General features: G+C 39.0%; 1 protein-coding gene and 1 long non-coding RNA gene across 31 annotated transcripts in view; one reads left to right on the top strand and one right to left on the bottom strand.

Moving 5' to 3' along the window:
- TCF4 (transcription factor 4) overlaps window positions 1-18,796 on the bottom strand; it is a 354,315-nt gene that overhangs the window by 140,772 nt on the left and 194,747 nt on the right. The window lies entirely within an intron of this gene.
- LOC121032901 (uncharacterized) lies at window positions 5,239-11,519 on the top strand. Its single transcript, XR_005791589.1, has 3 exons — window positions 5,239-5,606; window positions 7,055-7,058; window positions 11,508-11,519. It is a non-coding gene; the product is annotated as an uncharacterized LOC121032901 (long non-coding RNA).

The following is an 18,796-nucleotide window of genomic DNA, read 5'->3' as shown; positions in this document are numbered from 1 at the left end:
AGAAAAGTACGGGGGAGGCAATACCAGCAGCTGGATATTTTTAGCCAACATAAATAAAAATGTATTTATTAAGTGTTCATAAAAGTCAAAATTCAGACATTCACTAAACAGGGTTACTTGGCTACAGCTCAAACACCAACCTGTCGTTCTCCAAGTGAAAAGAGCTATGCATTTGTAGCTTTCAGAACATCAGAGTGTTTCTTTTTTTTTTTAAAACGCATCCTGCAACGGATCAAAGGTAAGCTATTGCTTCCCACATTGAGCTCAGGTCCCATCCTGGTCATCCTGTGACCTGAGAACGGGGCTTCAGGGGTGGGGTGCTCCATCACTCAAGGAGCAGCTCACCCAGATTGAGCACATCGTCACCCCCAATCCCAACTTCAAGTTGTAAGAGGAGAATTTAATCAACTGAGCAGAAATGCAAAGAGTCTCAGTTGACACCTTAGGAAGGTTCTAATTCAGAGTAGGCCACTCACCATGCAGATCTTTTCCCCACAGGTTTTAGTACACTCTGAATGTGCAAGCAGTGCAAATGACAACTGTCCAGCAAACCTCAGAGCTCAGAGATCTAATTACATGTACAGTGTGTGAAGAAAGGGATAAAATAGTGTTGCTAGATAAGAATAAAATATAACAATTTGCCGGGCAAGAAGATCAACTAGAGAGCTGTGAATCAAGCAAAGGGAGTATTAATTAAGGGCCAGTTACTAGGTAGGGAAATAATGAACACAGAACAGAGAGGGAAGAGAAGGAATGGAAGTTATGTAAGGGCTACATTGCAAAATGTGTTTTCTTTTACAAATAACTTGAGAATGTTTTGTAATATGCTCCATGCTTGTTTGGGAATGTTTCCTTTCTTCTTATAATCTTTGCACTGAATTGAAATATTTTAAGTGACATTAACCTGTCCTGATTCAAACCTGAATGGGTAATGAGGGTCCAACTGAATGAGCCGCATAGAAAGGCTGTGTCCAGTCTTACTCATGTATGGTGTAACCAGCCATTTTGGTATTACTTCTGAGGTTTCGTCTTTACCCTCCATTTTGACTGCTTCATGCTTCTTGATACCTCTTGCAAGAGGCAGAAAGTTATGTTTCCTTCATGAGTTTTGGATACTCTGTGTTGGTAGGAATAAGATGTTCAGAGGGCAAGAAAGAGTTTGAAAACAAAGGTCAAAATAATCTGGATAGAGCAGCCAACGAACCATGAAGGGTCTTGCCTTCAAGGTGAGGAAGAGGGACCAGGATCCAGGCTTCTTAGATAAGCTACAGCACATGCCCTAACTGCAGCCTCTTCATCTGTGGAATGGAGAAAACTGGCCCAGTTCATGGAGTTGCTTGGAGGAGTAAAGAAATGATACCCATGGAGCATCTGTCATACCTAGTCCCCAAGACCATACATTAGTGTAAAAGGAGTGCCACGGTGACAGTCAAGAAGAAAACTCTTTTTTCACTCATTCTGGTTAAATGCTGACCAGAGGCCAGGAACCATACCAGATGGTGGGAACAGAGCAGTCAATCTACGCCTACATTTACAATATGAATTTTAATGAATGGCAATACTTTAGTTGGGAAGTCTCTCTACAATTATCAGTCTGATACAGAGATGCCTTTCCTCAAGTTCCCCTGTACCTAGCGTGTGTCTCAAGTATGCATGATGCAGAAAATCACCTGAGGCTGAAATTATGGCTTCAAGTCTATGTTGTGACCCACGTGCCTCCACCTTCAACTGGAAGGTCCTAGAAGTTGAGGTCTTTGCGCTGTTGGCACATAGCACTACTTATATATAGCAGATAGTCAATATATGTTTAATAACTGGGTTTAACAATGGACACATGAATGAAAGAATAAATGAATAAAAAATAAATGAGTAACTTCTCAGTTTTCTGATTCATAAAATGATGATAATATCAGTATCCCCTTTTTTACTGTATCTAAAGGCATTTAGAATGCATACAATTCTATGCAGGCATATTTTTGTTCAGAGCAGCACAATATCCAAGAGGTGGAAGCAGCTGGAGTGCCCCTCGATGGCTGAACAGATAAATGAAATGTGACATGTACATACAATGGAATATTTTTCAGCTTTAAAAATGAGCAAAATTCTGACACATGCTACTACATGGATGAACCCTGAGGACATTACACTAAGTGAGAGAAGACAAATATGGTATAGGTCTACTTATGTGAGGTACCTATGTTACTCAAATTCATACAAATTGTATGGTGGTTGCCAGGGCCTGGAGAATGGGGGAGAATGAAGATCTGTTGTCCAATGGGTGCAGAGTTTCAATTTTGCAAGATGAAAAAGTTACAGGGACTGGTTGACCAACAAGGTAAGTATACGTAACAGTACTATGTAACTATGTACAATTAGAAATGGCTAAGATGGTAAATTTTACCTTAAGTGTTTTTTATCACAATAATTTTTTTAAGTTCTATGTAGGGACTGGCTTGTGATGATGAACACACGCTTCTACTCTCTCCAGCCCCACACCTCATAAATCATCGTGTGTTTGTACGTGTGTGTGTGTGTGTGTGTGTGTGTGTGTGTGTCTATCAGTAAGTGCTGAAAAATAAGAAAGTGTGCCTTCAATGGACTATAGTGTTTGAATTGTTCTTGAAAGATAAAAGTAGATGGATTGGTTATGTAATGGGAAAAAAAGAATGAATCATAAGCAAAGCTAGAAGACTGCAAGGAAAAAGAGCTAAGTCCAGGGTGCTCCGAACCTGGGGTCAGTACATAAATGGAGCTAGAAGGGTTCTGATACAATAATCAGTGAGTGAGTGAAGTGCTGTACTTAGTGTGGCTACACATGTCAGGGCAAAAATGAGATGGAAAAAAGGAACATGTGAGTTTAGAACACATATCTAAATTTCATATCTAGCCAAGTTGCATTAAAAAAGCTGGTCAAAGTAAAGACAATATAGAAAATGTAACAATTCTGAAAAATTTATACCCTCCAACTTCTCAAAGAATTGCATATAAGATGTGTAACCACACAATGACAAAAAAAGCAAAAGAGAAATGTAATGGTCCACAAGAAAAAGTAAGTTGTGGCAAAGAAACCCTAGAGTAGAGTCTTTGTGATTATTGATACAATAAAAAAAGAAAAATCTAGTAGGAAGTCTATTGATCTCAACATGTTGGGGGGTAAAGGAGATGAGTAAAAGGAGAAATGGGGGAATTAAGAAAGTGCTAAGATTAAAAAAAAAAAAAAAAAAAAAAAGGGGGGCACCTGGACAGCTCAGTTGGTTGAGTGTCTGACTCTTGATTTTAGCTCAGGTCATGATCTCAGGGTTGGGGGGACTGAGCCCTGTGTCAGTCTCCAAGGTGAGTGTGGAGCTTGTTTGATATTCTCTCTCTCTCTCTCTCTCTCTCTCTCTCTCTCTCCTCTCTCTCTCTCTCTCTCCCTCCCCCTCCCTCCCTCATCCCCCTTCCCCCACTCACTCTCTCAAAAATAAAAAAATAAATAGAAATTTTAAAAAAGATTGATTCTTGTTCAGGAAATATATACATACTAACCAATTCTAGACTTTATTAGAAAAACATAATTTTAAATATGTGCATTAAAAATGAAAGAGTAGGGGTGGGGCACCTGGGTGGCTCAGTCGTTTTAAGTGTCCGATTTCAGCTCAGGCCATAATCTCCCGGTTTGTGAGTTCGAGCCCCGCATCAGGCTCAGAGCCTGGAGCATGTTTCAGATTCTGTGTCTCCATCTCTCTCTGTCCCTCTCCCACTCACACTCTGTCTCTCGCTCTCTCTCAAAAATAAGTAAACATTAAAAAAAATTTTTAAATGAAAGAGTAATTTCAAAAAAGAGTAACTTTTAGAAGGAAAAATATAATGTATAATTCTCATAACATTAGAAGGAAAAAGGAGCAAAGGAATAAAACAAAAGCAATGTGATGAAGCCAAGAAAAGAAAGGGATTAAGCAAGAAAACTTGGAAAATATAAAAATGAACATGGCAAGAAAAAGAACATGGCAAGGTATTTTAATGACTATATATGTAACCTTATACTGTGGTGTTTATTTTGATATTCTATTTCTTTTTTTTTTTCAATGTTTATTTATTTTTTATTTTTGGGACAGAGAGAGACAGAGCATGAACGGGGGAGGGGCAGAGAGAGAGGGAGACACAGAATCGGAAACAGGCTCCAGGCTCTGAGCCATCAGCCCAGAGCCCGACGCGGGGCTTGAACTCACGGACCGCGAGATCGTGACCTGGCTGAAGTCGGACACTTAACCGACTACGCCACCCAGGCGCCCCATTGATATTCTATTTCTTAATTAAATTACAGTTACAGGCTCTCACATTGTGTATAAGAAATCACCAAGAGTAAATCAGACATAGAATATGAAAAATAAAAAGATACAAAATATATGTAAGATAAAATTTACAAAAAAGCATGTATGGCAACTAACTGTTGAAAGTCAACCCAAAATTAATAAAAAGAAAATAGAAAGGTACTTCATATTGATGAAACTTCTAGCCCACCAAAAGTATAAAACATTCATGAACCTCTAATGTCTATGACATAGCCTGGAGGTATATTTTTAAAAATGAATACATGAGAAATTGATAGATCCGTAATCAAAGTGGAAGACTGGAACAAATCTCAGAAATTTAAAGCAAGTAGACTGGAAATAAGTAAGACACTATTAATCTATTAAAATAGAGAAGACAGAATATTCATTCTTTTCCCAATGCATATGGAATGTTCAAAAACCGATAGCGGATAAAGTCACAGACAAAAATCTCGCCGAATCACCCCAGAGTAGGAAACACCCATGCCACTTCCCCACCCAAAATGCAGTAAAACAAAAAATTAAAAATAAATCATACTTACACCAACACAATGAAAAACACTTTATTGAAGTAGAAATTTTAAAACTGGATTTTAAATAACTCTTGGGCTAATGAGGAATTTAAAAATGACATTTAAACAACACAAAAAACTGATTGGCAGCGGGGTATACAAACATCTACGAGATGCAACCGAAGTAGTAATCAAATGAAAAATTACAGCCTGAACTTGCATATTAGAAAACGTAACAAATAAAAATTAAATGAACTAGACATACAATGTAAAAAATTAGAAAAAGTTCAAATGCTACAAAAAAGTCAATAATTAACATTTAAAAAAATTATGAAGTAAAAATAAAATGTAGATTATCAATAAAAACAAAAGAAAGTTCATTGAAAATACCAAAGAAAAGACAAACCTCTGGCAAGTCTAAGAGAAGGAAAAACAGAGAGAAAGAAAAAGAGAAAACACAAGTCAACAACATTACAAACTGTATCTGAATAAAACTCTTAAAGATAAAGAATTTTTTTTACTGCAAGAGAACAATATGTATAATTTTGTGCAATAAATTATAAAGTCTGGAAAAATGGATGTTTCCTAGGACAATATATACTGTCACAACTGACACACAGAATTTGGAATTCAAAAGTTAGTAACAAATCCAGCTCTAAAGAAAACAGCCCCGGGCACTTTTTCCCAAATGTCAAAAATTTGTTTTACATAAGCTATTTTATGGTGCGGAAAAAAGTAGGTAAATTTTCTGATGCATTCGACGTAAGCAGCATAAAGGCGAGATGTCAACTAGGCAAAGTAACACAAAAAAGAAAATGACAGGCTACTTTGTCTCCAGACAGAACAAGGAAACAAAATCCCAAGATAACATGGGGCACGCTGAATTTGGCCACAAAATTTCTGGGATAAACCGTTTTCCATTTTATATTAAGCCCTGTTTTGCGCAGTTTATATAAAATTTTAAATATAATATAAATGTATATAACTTACAAAAATATATAAAATACAAAATTTTATACAAGATGGCAAAGCAGGGTTCATCAAGAATTTCTTAGTATAACTTCCAAGTTTTAAATACATACCTATATATATATATATATATATATACATATATACACACACACATATATACTATATATATAGTCTATATATACATGGCTATATATACCTATATATATATGGCTAAGTATACCTCAAATACATACCTATATACACACACACACACACACACATATACGGCTTTAGTCTGTCCACACACACACACACACACACATGCAACACATTCATCTTAAGAAGTCACAGATCATAAGAAAGTTTTTCTAATCTACTAGAAGCCTGTTTATTTAAAGATGAAGCACTAGAATATTTGGGACCCAAGTCAGAAAAGGGAACGCTGATCTGTATTCCCACTATTCTTTTAATAATCACTGGAAGTCTTTGCTAGTACATTAGGACGAGGGAAATAAACTGGAAAGAGAATCTACTAGACAACGTTGTCAATATTTGCCAATGATTTTCTTCCTAGAGAATCTTAACAACAAAAACTATCAAAAGCTAGTAAGAAAGTTCTATAATGTCATGGGTTATAGATCAACATTAAAAAAAAAATTAAAAAAAAAACACTTTTTTATGTATCAGGTAACCAATTAAATTGCAATGGAAAAAAAAATCCTTTTTTAAAAAAATACCTAAGGGGCGTATTTAGGTATTTTAAAAAAATACCTAAGGTGGCTCAGTCAGTTGAGCTTTAGACTGTTGATTTTGGCTCCGGTCGTGATCTCACAGTTCATGGGATCGAGTCCTGTGTCAGGCTCGGGCTCTGCACCTTGCTTGGGATTCTCTCTGTCTGGGTCTCTCTGCCCTCCCCCTACTTTCTCATGTGCTCATTCTCTCACTCTTGCTCTCACACTCTCTCGCAAAATAAATAAACTTTAAACATACCTAAGAATAAAATTAATAGTAACATTTTTAGAAAGTATAGATTTTACTGAAGCCACAGTAAATCCTTGTAAACATGGGGTGGGAAGAGAGAAATTTCTTATATAGCACGTTTTTGTATTATACACTAAAGCAATTCTCTCCATATTAATCTATCGATGCAATACCATTATCTCTTTTATATGTTCCTTAGTGTACTTAAGTGTGTGAATTCTTAAGAATGTATTCATGTATTAATTCACACTATTTTTTGCAGACATGAGCGTAAGGGAAGAAAATGCTATGCAAGTGTAGCGGAGTGTATTTTGAGGCTCGGAAGAAGGTGAGGCTGTCGGGATGCCTGCAACCACACTAACACGCTAAGTCAGAAACAGGCCTAGAATCTGGACTCTGACTTCTATTCACAAAACTCTTCTTTTCACAACACGAAGCCCGTCACTTTTCTTTGTCTCCTGCTCAAACTTAAGTATCTGAAGGAGAGGTGCCATTTCTCCATTTCCACTCAAAACCGTGGCTTTCCTAATGGCTCTTCAGAGTTGAAGGGCCTTCTTGTCCACTTGCCCGCGCTTAATCCCATCCCACTTTCCTAGACTTTACTTTGGCAGGCCAGTGCCACCCATTCTTATTCCACAGCCAGGCTAGTTAACCTGTGTGGGCACATCTTAGATGCCAATGGGGAAACGACCCTGGGGAACCTCAGTATGCCCCTGACATTTAACCCGAATCACAGCATGGAGGTTTCACCACCAAAGAGTTCATCAAGTCTTTTTTTAATAGATGCTATGGAAACCATTGTTTCACATAGTCATTTAAGACTTCAGCTTTCCTGCGAGAATTTTAGCAAGGACTTGGCTACCTCCACCCTTTCATCAATGTCGTTCAGGAAGAAAGGTACAACAAGCTTGGGAAACACTAAACTCCAAGCGTCAGTAAACTGTAAAACCGAAAGCCTCACACTTTGACAGCGACTGCCTGCCCACCAGTCCTTAGGTCTCATCCATATTTTTCAATTAAGCGACTGTCCACCAACACGGTCTGACTGATCCAGAGCCTCTGATTCACTTGGTGAGCTTAATATTACTAAAATGTAGAAAGAGGTGCCCAATGAGAGCTAAGGGATAAAATGCCTTCTCTGTTTGAGGATAGAAGGCAAAATACTGGAGAGTGGGCAACTCTTGTTTCAATGAACAAGAACACATCACTATCAGATTCCTCCTAGTCTTACTTAACCCTAAATATGATAACTATAAAACAAGCCACTCTTGAGGGTAATCCCTAAACTTTCCCTCTACCCGATGGGCATCTTTCTCTTGGAATATAGTATGAAATGATTCACTTTATCTTATTATTTTCAGGAAAAATAGGAATCAGAGTCAAGCGTAAGTGGGAACAAGTGATATTTCAAATAATTATGCTTACATTTAACGGATACAAATAGCCCCTGGGGTATATCCCATAAAGTCATCAAAGAGCCTACTGAAGTCTCGTAGCTTTCACCACGCCAACCTGGTTATTTCAAGAAGGACTTTAAACCCCATCATGTTACCAGTGTCTAATGAGTGGGACCTGATTATGTGTCCTCCACATCTATCATTCTTTTAAGAGGAAAGCTGTATTTTATAGAGGGTACTGAACATCTACAAAAATAATTCAATAAATGCTGCTAACATTTCAAATCAAGGGAAATTCTGTACTGTGTTAAACCTGGCATTGTTTTGTAAAACAAGACACATTATGTCCAGGGGGCAGAGGGCCTAACCCTGGCCACCATGAACTACTCTGTAGCTCTAAAAAGATTATTTTCTTTCTCTTACTCTGTAGACTAGAAAGACCACATAACATTTTATTAAGTTTATATGTTATTTTCTTTTGACATAAAATTAGGCTTTGGAATTTTTTTTTTTTTATAAAATAGAGAGGGAGAGAGAAAGAATACCTACCTCAGTAGGAAATTACAGAGACAAATTAATATTACCAAATTTATAAGCTACACCAAAATGAAATGTTTCACTAAGAATACTTGGCCCACAGATTTTACCTATTTGAAGATACTACTCACTCTTGACCACCAAAAAGTTAAAGGTGAGTTATAGCTTGACTAACCTTTCAGTTTTATAATAATCATAGCCAATATTTTTGAGCACATTCCATGACCAGACTCTTCTAAATGTGCTACATATATAAAATTATTTAATTCTTGCAAAATCCTATGAAGAAGGTGTTAATATTAATACTATTTCATAGGTAGGGAAGACAGTAGAGTTTAGTAAGTTTAAATAACTTGCCCCAGACAAGACATGTGGCTAATGGAGCTAGGAGGACCGATTTAAAGGCTGCACCCTATCCCCTAACCCCATGCATCCCTTGTGTATGACTTTTACCCACATGTAGTGAAGTAGCCCAAACCGTGGAATATCTAATATACATGAAACTCTTCCTCTATCCTTACACATAATACCCAGAAAACTATGATATTTATTAACAGCACTAGAAAACTCCTTCATATGGGAAGCAGATTTAATGTTAAGTCTTAGCTATCCACACTAGCATGCATAAGCAAGAATAGGTTAACACAAAGAAGGACTGTTTCAAACAGGTGAAACAAGGAAATTGGTCTTTTGAACAGAGACTAGGTTGAGAACCACATAAGTTGCTTCAATGTAGGCTCAAAATGTCTCTTACAAAACTAACCTAGTACTAAAATTATCTCAATTTTCTATTCACAAAAGATGACACGTTCTCAGTTATGTAACAATTTCTGATCTATTTCATTTCTATTCATTAGATGAGACTCCCTCTTTCAAATAACATGTTTAGTCTAATTGTGACTAAATTTACCAGTAACAGTTATTTGTATCAAAACATAAATGTAGGAAAGTACAAGCCACTTTTTTCCTATCTTTTTAAGAAGTAGCAACTTGGGGGTGCCAGGTGGGTGGGAAGAGGAAGGCAGAAAAGGATGCAAAATATTCAAATCCACATGGTACATAACACAGAATAATTTATCAATTCAAGCTTGTCAACCGGGTTGTACATTAGACGATGTGTCTGCACAAATAAGAAACAGTCCATTGCGGGCTCTGTAGTGTGGAGGAGGAGCAAACCCATGGACAATAATCACACGTGATCGGGGAGCAGAGATCTCCAGAAGAGGCAAAAAGAGATCCAGGAGCACTGAGGAGCGGTTGTGTCCCTGCGAAACAGAGGAGGCCTCCATGTCAGAAAGCCTGCTTGAGGAAAGGCAGGAAATTCACCGGGATAAGGGAAGATGGGAAAGGGAACCAGGCCTCGAGAGCTGATTCATCCCTCAAGAGCATGGATCAATTCAATCTTTATTACAAAATAGTTACTTTGGGGCGCCTGGGTGGCGCAGTCGGTTAAGCGTCCGACTTCAGCCAGGTCACAATCTCGCGGTCCGGGAGTTCGAGCCCCGCGTCGGGCTCTGGGCTGATGGCTCAGAGCATGGAGCCTGTTTCTGATTCTGTGTCTCCCTCTCTCTCTGCCCCTCCCCCGTTCATGCTCTGTCTCTCTCTGTCCCAAAAATAAATAAACGTTGAAAAAAAAAAATTCAAAATAGTTACTTTACTCAGGTTTCTGGTCAATTTCAACATGTTTACTCCAGAAAACTAGAACCTAAACATTTTGAAAACTGAATTAATAACAACAGCATCAGTAATAGATATTGATGTCAGTTCTTTATCCTTGGAGTGGTGTCCATGGTGCAAATCCTCCCACTGCAGTTGATTTCAAGCTACCAATGGTTTAACAGCTAGCCTACAAAATTCCTGAATATTTGACTAGTAGCTCTCCTTCTTCATAAGATACTTGCCAGTTTCAGTTCTTAAAGACTAAATTACTTAAGGAACTATGTGTGAATTTTTAAATTCTGAAGCTATTCCTTTGATTATTAATCCTGGTATTCTGTGTGATTTCTAGAATGATGGTTTTTAATCATCTTACCCTCATTTATCAACATTAAAGTTAGGTAAGCATCAATCTTAAAATACGTATGGAATCACAACAGATTCTGAATAGCTTAAGCAATCTTGGAAGAAGAAGAACAATGTTGGAGGCATCACATTTCCTGATTTCAAAATATGTTACAAAGCTATAGCAATCAAAACAACTTGGTGCTGGCATTAAAACAGACACATAAACCAATGGAACAGAATAAAGAGCCCAGAAATAAACCCAAGCATATGCGGTCAAATGATACTTAGCCAGGGTGCCAAGAAGACATCATGAGGAAAGGGCATTCTCTTCCATAAATGGTGTCAGAAAAACCAGATATCCACTCACAAAAGAGTAAAACTGGACTTACATCTTATACCACTCACAAAAATTAACTTGAAGTAAATTAAAGACTTATTTAAATAAGACTTGAAGACCATAAAACTCCTAGAAACACAGAACAAAAGCTCCTTGACAGATATACTGGCAAAAGGACTTTTTTGGATATGGCACCAAAAGCACAGGCAACAAAAGCTTAAATAAACAAGTGGGACTACATCAAACTAAAAAGTTTCGGCACAGCAAAGGGTACCATCAACAAAATACAAAGGCAATCTACAGAACTGGAAGAAAATATTGCATTTCATAAGGAGTTAATATACAAAATATATAAGGCACTTACACAACTCAACAGCAAGAAAGCAAACAATCTGATTAAAGCAAACGGCCATAGGTATCTGAAAACGTGCTCAGCGTCACTCATCATCAGAGACACACAAATCAAAACCACAATAAGAGAGCACACCTCACACCTGTTAGAATGGCAAGTATAAAGAGGGCAGGAGATAGCAAATGTTGATGAGGGTGTGGAGGAAAGGGGGCCCTTGGTCACTGTTAGTGGGAATATAAACTGGTGTAGCCACTTGGGAAAACAGTATGGAGGCACCTCAGAAAATTAAATATAGCACTACCATATGATCCAGCAATCCCACTTCTGAGTATAGATTCAAAGGACACAGAATCACTATCTTAAGAAGATATCTATACTCACATGTTCATACAGCATTATTTGCGATAGTCCAGATAAAGTGATCATCAACAGATGAACGAATAAAGAAAATATGGCAGGAACGCACATGCACATGTGCGTGTGCGCTCACACACACACACACACACACACACACACACACACTAGAATATTATTCAGCCATGTGAAAAGAAGGAAATCCTGCCATTTATGATAATATGGACAAATCTGGAGGGCATCATGCTTAGTGGAATAAGCCAGACGAAGAAAGACAAACACTATATGGTATCACTTATATGTGGAATTGTTTTTATAAAGTGCTGAACTCATAGAAACAGAGACAAGATTGGTGATTGCCAGGGGTGTGGAACGGTGGGGAGGAAATGGGGAGACATCAAAGGGCAAAACTTTCAGTTATAAGATGAGTAAGTTCTGAGAATCTAATGTACAGCATGGTGACTACAGTTAATAATACTGCATTGTTTACCTAAAATTTGCTAAGCGTAGGGGTGCCTGGGTGGCTCACTCAGTTGAGCATCATGACCTGAGCCTAAGGTCAAAGGCTCATGGGTTTGAGCCCTGCATCAAGCTCTGTACTGACAGCTCACAGCCTGGAGCCTGCTTCGGGTTCTGTATCTCCCTCTTTCTCTGCCCCTCTCCTGTTTGCACTCTGTCTGTCTGTCTCAAAAATAAGTGAACATCAAAAAAACTTTTTTTAAAAAATTTGCTAAGTGTAGATCTTAAGCATTCCACCACGTAAATAAAATAACTGTGAGGAGATGGCTGTTAATTAAGTCAATTATGATAAATATTTCACAATGTATATGTTTATCAAATCATCGGCTAGCTGTATATTCTAAATATATACAATTTTATTTGTCAATTATACATCAACAGAGCTAGTAAAAACAAAATTAAAAGTTATAAGGCTGGAATAATTTCAAACTTAAAGTTGTTAGCATTACAACATCTCTTTCAATGAGAGACTTGAAACAAAATCCCTTTATTTTTAAAATTGCACAGTAACTGACTAAAAATAAATAATTAAGATTCAACTCTCTTCTCATCCAATCAATTTTGAAGCAAATAGGGTGTAGTGTCTTGGGAAATCACTACTAACTTTAAAAATGTTACTTACATCAATGTTTAATAAATGAATATATATGATACTAATATGTAATGTGTTCCAAGTGTGTTGACATTTAAAGACCTTAAAGGGCTTGTTTTTTGTTTTTTGTTTTTTAAGAAAAAAAAACTAAATCCAGATGCACATTTCAAAAGTGAAAACACCCCAGTGTGGAGAAATAACAAAACCAGGCCAAGACCTCAGTAAGTCACTGTAACTTCAGCTGTACCAACAATTTTTATGCTAAACTTGCTAAGGCAGCGCCAGCTTATGCTGTGCCTTTGAGTTGCCTACTGCTTGGACAGTCTCAACAATCGCATAATTTACCGAAAGATGATCAAATGGTGTTACTGTAGCACAGAGTGTGGTATACATTAAACTGTATATGACAAGTTTGGCTTTCGTCCCTTGCTAAATCACCTATGAATTTAAAAGTATAGCAGGCAGTAAAACAAGTGTAGCATTCAGAGACACGAACCAATGGAATCCAACCATATTCACTCCTATAAATAAAGTGTAACACCCAGATGTACAAGCAAAAGATACACAGAATACCCGTTATGTGGTTAATCCCATTCTCCTTACACTGTATGGAGCTTAGAGGTGAGAATGTCAAAAATGAGCATCTGGCCACCCAGGTTCTATCTAAATGGAGCCCTGGGCAAGAGACTTCCTGTACCTCCATTTACTCATCCATGAAATGAGAATTTGGAATTTGAGTATCTCTAAAGCATCAACAAACTCTAAAAGTCTGTGAAAAAAATAAAGTCTATGGGGCGCCTGGGTGGCGCAGTCGGTTAAGCGTCCGACTTCAGCCGGTCACGATCTCGCGGTCCGTGAGTTCGAGCCCCGCGTCGGGCTCTGGGCTGATGGCTCAGAGCCCGGAGCCTGTTTCCGATTCTGTGTCTCCCTCTCTCTCTGCCCCTCCCCCATTCATGCTCTGTCTCTCTCTGTCCAAAAATAAATAAACGTTGAAAAAAAAAATTTTTTTTTAAAAAAATAAAGTCTAAGTGATTTACTGACAGCCTTGATTAATACTGCACTAGGTGAGAATTGTTCCAGCTTGGAAATTAGCAACGACTCTTGACCTTCCTTTGGGAAAGATATCTGGCATTTCTGACTCAATGTAACTGGAGTAATTCTAGAAAAAGAAACTGCTATAAAACTGCTATAGCAGTTGTTAAATTGGTTTCAGACTATTCCTTCTACGTGAGGATGTATTAGTGTGTACTTCCCTCCTTCCTGAAACGGGCATGATGTACAGAGTTCATTGTCTATTTACCACCAAAGAAGGAAAAAAGTTGCCAATTAAATTGGCATACCATAAATTTCTGAGGTGTTAAAATGTGAAAAAATGTCTTAGAATGGACTGAATGTTGCAGCATAAGGTCTTGATACAGCTCTCCTAGTATCTTGGACAAAGCTACCATCTTCCAAGAGGAATCATAACCATGCAGGTGAGTCATCAGTCCCATTTGACTCTATCTTCTCTTCCTACTCTCATCACCTTCATTAAACTTAAAAAAAAAAGGAAAATTATTTATCATTTCTATTAAACAGAAATTAAGAAGAAAATAGTTAATGGAGGCTAACTGTATATCCCTTGACTACTTTCTGCATTTCTTATTCTTCTCAAAGGCAAGGAGTTGCTGTTGTTTTGGGAATATGTCAAATATTTCTGAAATCTCTAAGGGCTACTGGTGGATATTCTCCTTTCTTATCACCTATTCTGATACCTCAGACACCGGGGAACTGGAAGGGGATCTCAGAAACCATCTAGACCACGCCTCAGGAGAAACTGAGCCTTCAAAATGATGCTATGTACAACTGGGGGCAGGGTAAGAACTCCGTTATCTGACCCCCTGGTCTAGGAGATGCTAGACTCAAAATATTTTGCTCATTTATTTCTAACTTAGTCTAAACACAACAACCGAGAAGAAGAGTCTTTCTTGTCTTCTTAGATGAATTTTCTCCAACTAGTTTAATGGTACTAACTTTCTCTAATACTATCTCCCATTTGCATAGCATTAAAGTATAGACAGTCTGAAACAAGTTAGTCAAGTTTTCTCAGATCTTCCTTTCTCACCCAGGTTCAGTGACAAAGGCTTGTTGAGTTGCAAAGAATGAATGAGGGGAACTGCATAAAGCAAGGAAAGAGTAAAAAGCAATGTATTCAATATTCCCCCCTACTTTCCCTTTCTAAATACTTTTTTAAATGAATACAATAAAATATTCCCTCCTGTTAAACTTAAGATACCACTAAATCATTTCCAAATGTAGGAAGCATCCCTGTGACACAGTCCAAAGCAAGCCCTGCATGTCTCCATGTGGTACCAGCTCTAATAGATGTTCAAATAAACAGAGCTGCATTGGAAGACACCATGATGAAGAAGCAAAGAATTAAACATTCAGACTCCCATGCTGACGTCTGCATAAACATTTAAACCACTTCCCCATCACAAAAGTCCAACTTGGTATCTCCAGTTTATAGGGAATGTCCTAGAAAGGCAGCCCATATTTCTATAGCGTTAGCAACACACTGCACGAAATGCAGAGGCTCTGATCTCACGGACATTCTGGAATCTGCCCCAAACAGGGCAGTGTCAAATCTGGCTTGAAAACAACAAGAGCCACACTTCATCCAAAAGCACACATATCCCAAGGACTACTGCTGTTACACAAGTCAAATGTGCCACTGTCACCTTCAAAGAAGACACTAATGGGGAGGTCCTACAATTGAGATATGCCCCTACTGGGTCTTTCCTGAAGATGAACCTCTCATCCTATTCCATATACTCAGATCAGCTGCCACCCCTTGGCCAATCACTACCAAGACATTTTACACTCGACTAGCCTAATTCGTCATGACACTGGATCTCATGTCTTCCTCTATCTAGAAAGACCTGTGGTCACCTCAAAAAGAGACACTTTGTTTTCTTGCCAAAATATCCCAAACCAAGATGGCCAATGGGTTAATATTCTTTTCTGAGCTCTTCAATTATGCTCCTTCTGAGTGAGAGGGCTGGCAGGCAGGGCAACACTGTCACAGCTGCAAAGAGCTCTGCAGATGTCTCTGTTGTGTTCAGTCGCACTGAAAAGGAGAAAAGATGGCCCTCTGACAACAGACAGCTGTCAATGAGATGGCATGCTCACACTCACTAGGCCAATGAGCAGCCATGGAGGTGACAAGTGCTTGGCTAATCAGCTTGCCTATAAAATCACAGCCCTTCCCAGTGCTGCTCACGCCAGCACAAGGAGTGACAGCACGTACAGTCTTCAGCTATCCTGTTCTCAGTCTCTGTGTGTGTGTCTCACTCACTCACCCCAGTGTCATTAGTACTGTTACAAAGGCTCTGGTCAACACAACGTGTGTAGAAACAAAAATGAGACTAAAAGAAACTGGAACAAGAACAGGAAGAGAAATCCCTGCGGCAAAATGACTCAAAAAAGGAAACAGCGATGTACTACCCTATTCAGGGCTAGTCTGCAACAAGACTGAACTATACTGGTATCCATTATACCTAGAGAGAAATATGTATTAGAAATGAAGAGGCAGAATGATCTACCTTTTCCCCATCCTCCATCTTGTCTTTCTCCCTTCTAGCCACCAGGGGGCAATTTGGGGATAGAGACTCATAGAGGAAGCTGAAATTCTGAGCTTTAACAAATAATTAAATATTTGAGGGAGGGGGGTTATGTTGGAATGAATCTAAAAGTAGGGCTGAAGGCAGAAACCCAGGGGACCCAGAGAGCAGAAAAGTGAGTTCTCCAAATCTTGCACTTATTTTGTTAATTAGCTAAATAACTCTTAAGCTCAAAGATATCCCCTCTAAACTAATAATTAAATGCTAAATTCACTAAGGAACTACCTTATGAGACTGACAGGTATTTTTACCCACTGATCATAAAAATCTCCCTCTCTCTCTGTCTCTGTCTCCCTCTCCCCCCCTTCCTCCTCCCCGTCCCTCTCATACTTGTCTTTGGTTTTTAAAAGAGCAGCTGGTTGGAAGCAGAAGATTCAGGAAGAAAAACAGGGGAGATAACCAAAGTAGATACAGAGTCAAATCTGTGGCTGTCCACCTGCATTGCGGAAGTCAAAACACCATAAGTCCATTTTAGATTAAGATGAATTTTAACAAAATGCAGCCTCACTGAAACGGACCATAATGTAGCAAAGATCTTCCACACCCACCCTCTACCTGGCCACTTTTATGCAACTTTTCTTCTTCAGCTATCCAAACAAGAGTTCAATCTGCCTGTCATGCCTAAAATAAAACCCCCAAATGGTTTCTCTAAAATAATTGTTAAAACTATTAAAGAGTGAAAAAGGAGAAGTGGAAAGAGTAGATACTGGAGATAAGCGTCCTTCAAACTTGAGAGAAAAAGTGAGACTTCAAGGCTTTTCAAGCTCTGGTTCGGTGCTCACAGCCTCGGATGTACCCATAGTTGTCAAAGGCCGCAGAACAGGCCATCAGACCATCACTGCAGGGTGCCCCAAGTGGCAGAATGTCCACAGGCTGCTGCCTTCTAGCTCATCTCTGGAAGACAAAGCTGTCTTTCTTTGAGAGAAATGTAAGAAGCCATTCAATTTCTGTCTGAATTCATGACCAACAAGAAGGAGCAGTGCCAGGACGGAGCCTAAGACCAGCCACCACTTCTCCAACACCAACACCTTCAACCTGTTGAGTCAAACCAGAACAGCAAGCCCTGAAACTGGGTCCCTGTCCAGGGAATCCCCCTTGGTGGGGTTTAATGTCACAAGGATGCCAGGCCAATCACTGAGTTCTGAAGGACTTGGGATACTCCCTCTCCCTGCTCTGCCCGTACTCTTTGAAAGCTGTATTATCAGCCACATAGACCCTATTCATGGACACCAAAATATACCAATATCACATAGCCTTGGACACTCCAATCATTTCTGGCTCTATTCTCCAATCCACTATTCTAGCTAATGCTAAAATGGACATCTTCTGACTGAAAGCCTTTTCCCTCTTATGAGTTCTTTCCTAAACTTCAAAATCCAAGAAGCACAATTGCCATAATTTCATGGTTGAACGTCAATTTGCAACGTGTTACTTTGTAGCTTTTCCCAAATCTCACCAGCACTGAGGATTTCTAATATTGAATGTGGCCTTTGAGTTTTACTTATGAAAGCAATGCTCACTATTAAAAAAATTAAACAATATAGGAACCTGTCAAGGGAAAGGACCAAGTATTTTGTACACGTATGAAAATCAAGGAGGTCATTCCAGGCCACCCCAGTTCGTCCCCACGCCCAGCTTCGAAGCAGTGGTGGGAGCACCTCCTGGGAATGACATGACACTCTCTTATCTCTTTCACTGGCTGGCTCTCTCTTTCACCTGCTTGGGAGGGGCCAGCCCTCTGCCACGCATCCTCCATTGTCCCAGAGCATTCCCAGGGAGATGGGGAGATGGGAGGTGCTTGGAACAGAGAGAACAACCATATCACAGAGGCTTGGGTGACAATGGCTTGCCACCTTGTACATGTCCCTTTAGAGCCCCTAATATCCATTTTTATGCTAGAACAGAAGAGGGAAGGAGGCAATCATTTCTACAGAGGAAGAAGTTATTATTGAGAAAAAGCCTGGGCTATAGAAACATAGCAACTGGAGGGAGTTCTGGTCACCTTGCCATCCCTCTCAAGTGAAAGTATTGTTCGGGTTCTCGTGGAATCCTGCCTTTGTTGCTCTGAGACTTTTAATCTCTAAGTTCATTTCACATTTTCTTTCTCTTGAGAACATGGCCTGTGTGTGAGCTCTTGCTCGTGGCAAGTGGACCTTCTAGGAATCACATCTATGGAAAATAGAGTATTGACTGTCCTGCTCGCCTGGCTCACAGTCTGGTTCTTACCAGAACAATGGGGGCCTTATCAGCCCTCTGGGGTGCTGAAGATAGTCACGACTCTCCCTAGT

This window comes from Herpailurus yagouaroundi, unplaced genomic scaffold (assembly GCF_014898765.1).
Source record: "Herpailurus yagouaroundi ecotype Mexico unplaced genomic scaffold, PumYag 142, whole genome shotgun sequence".
NCBI lineage: Eukaryota > Metazoa > Chordata > Mammalia > Carnivora > Felidae > Herpailurus > Herpailurus yagouaroundi.
The sequence above is the reverse complement of the archived record's forward strand: the minus strand, read 5'-3'. Positions and strand labels throughout refer to the sequence as shown.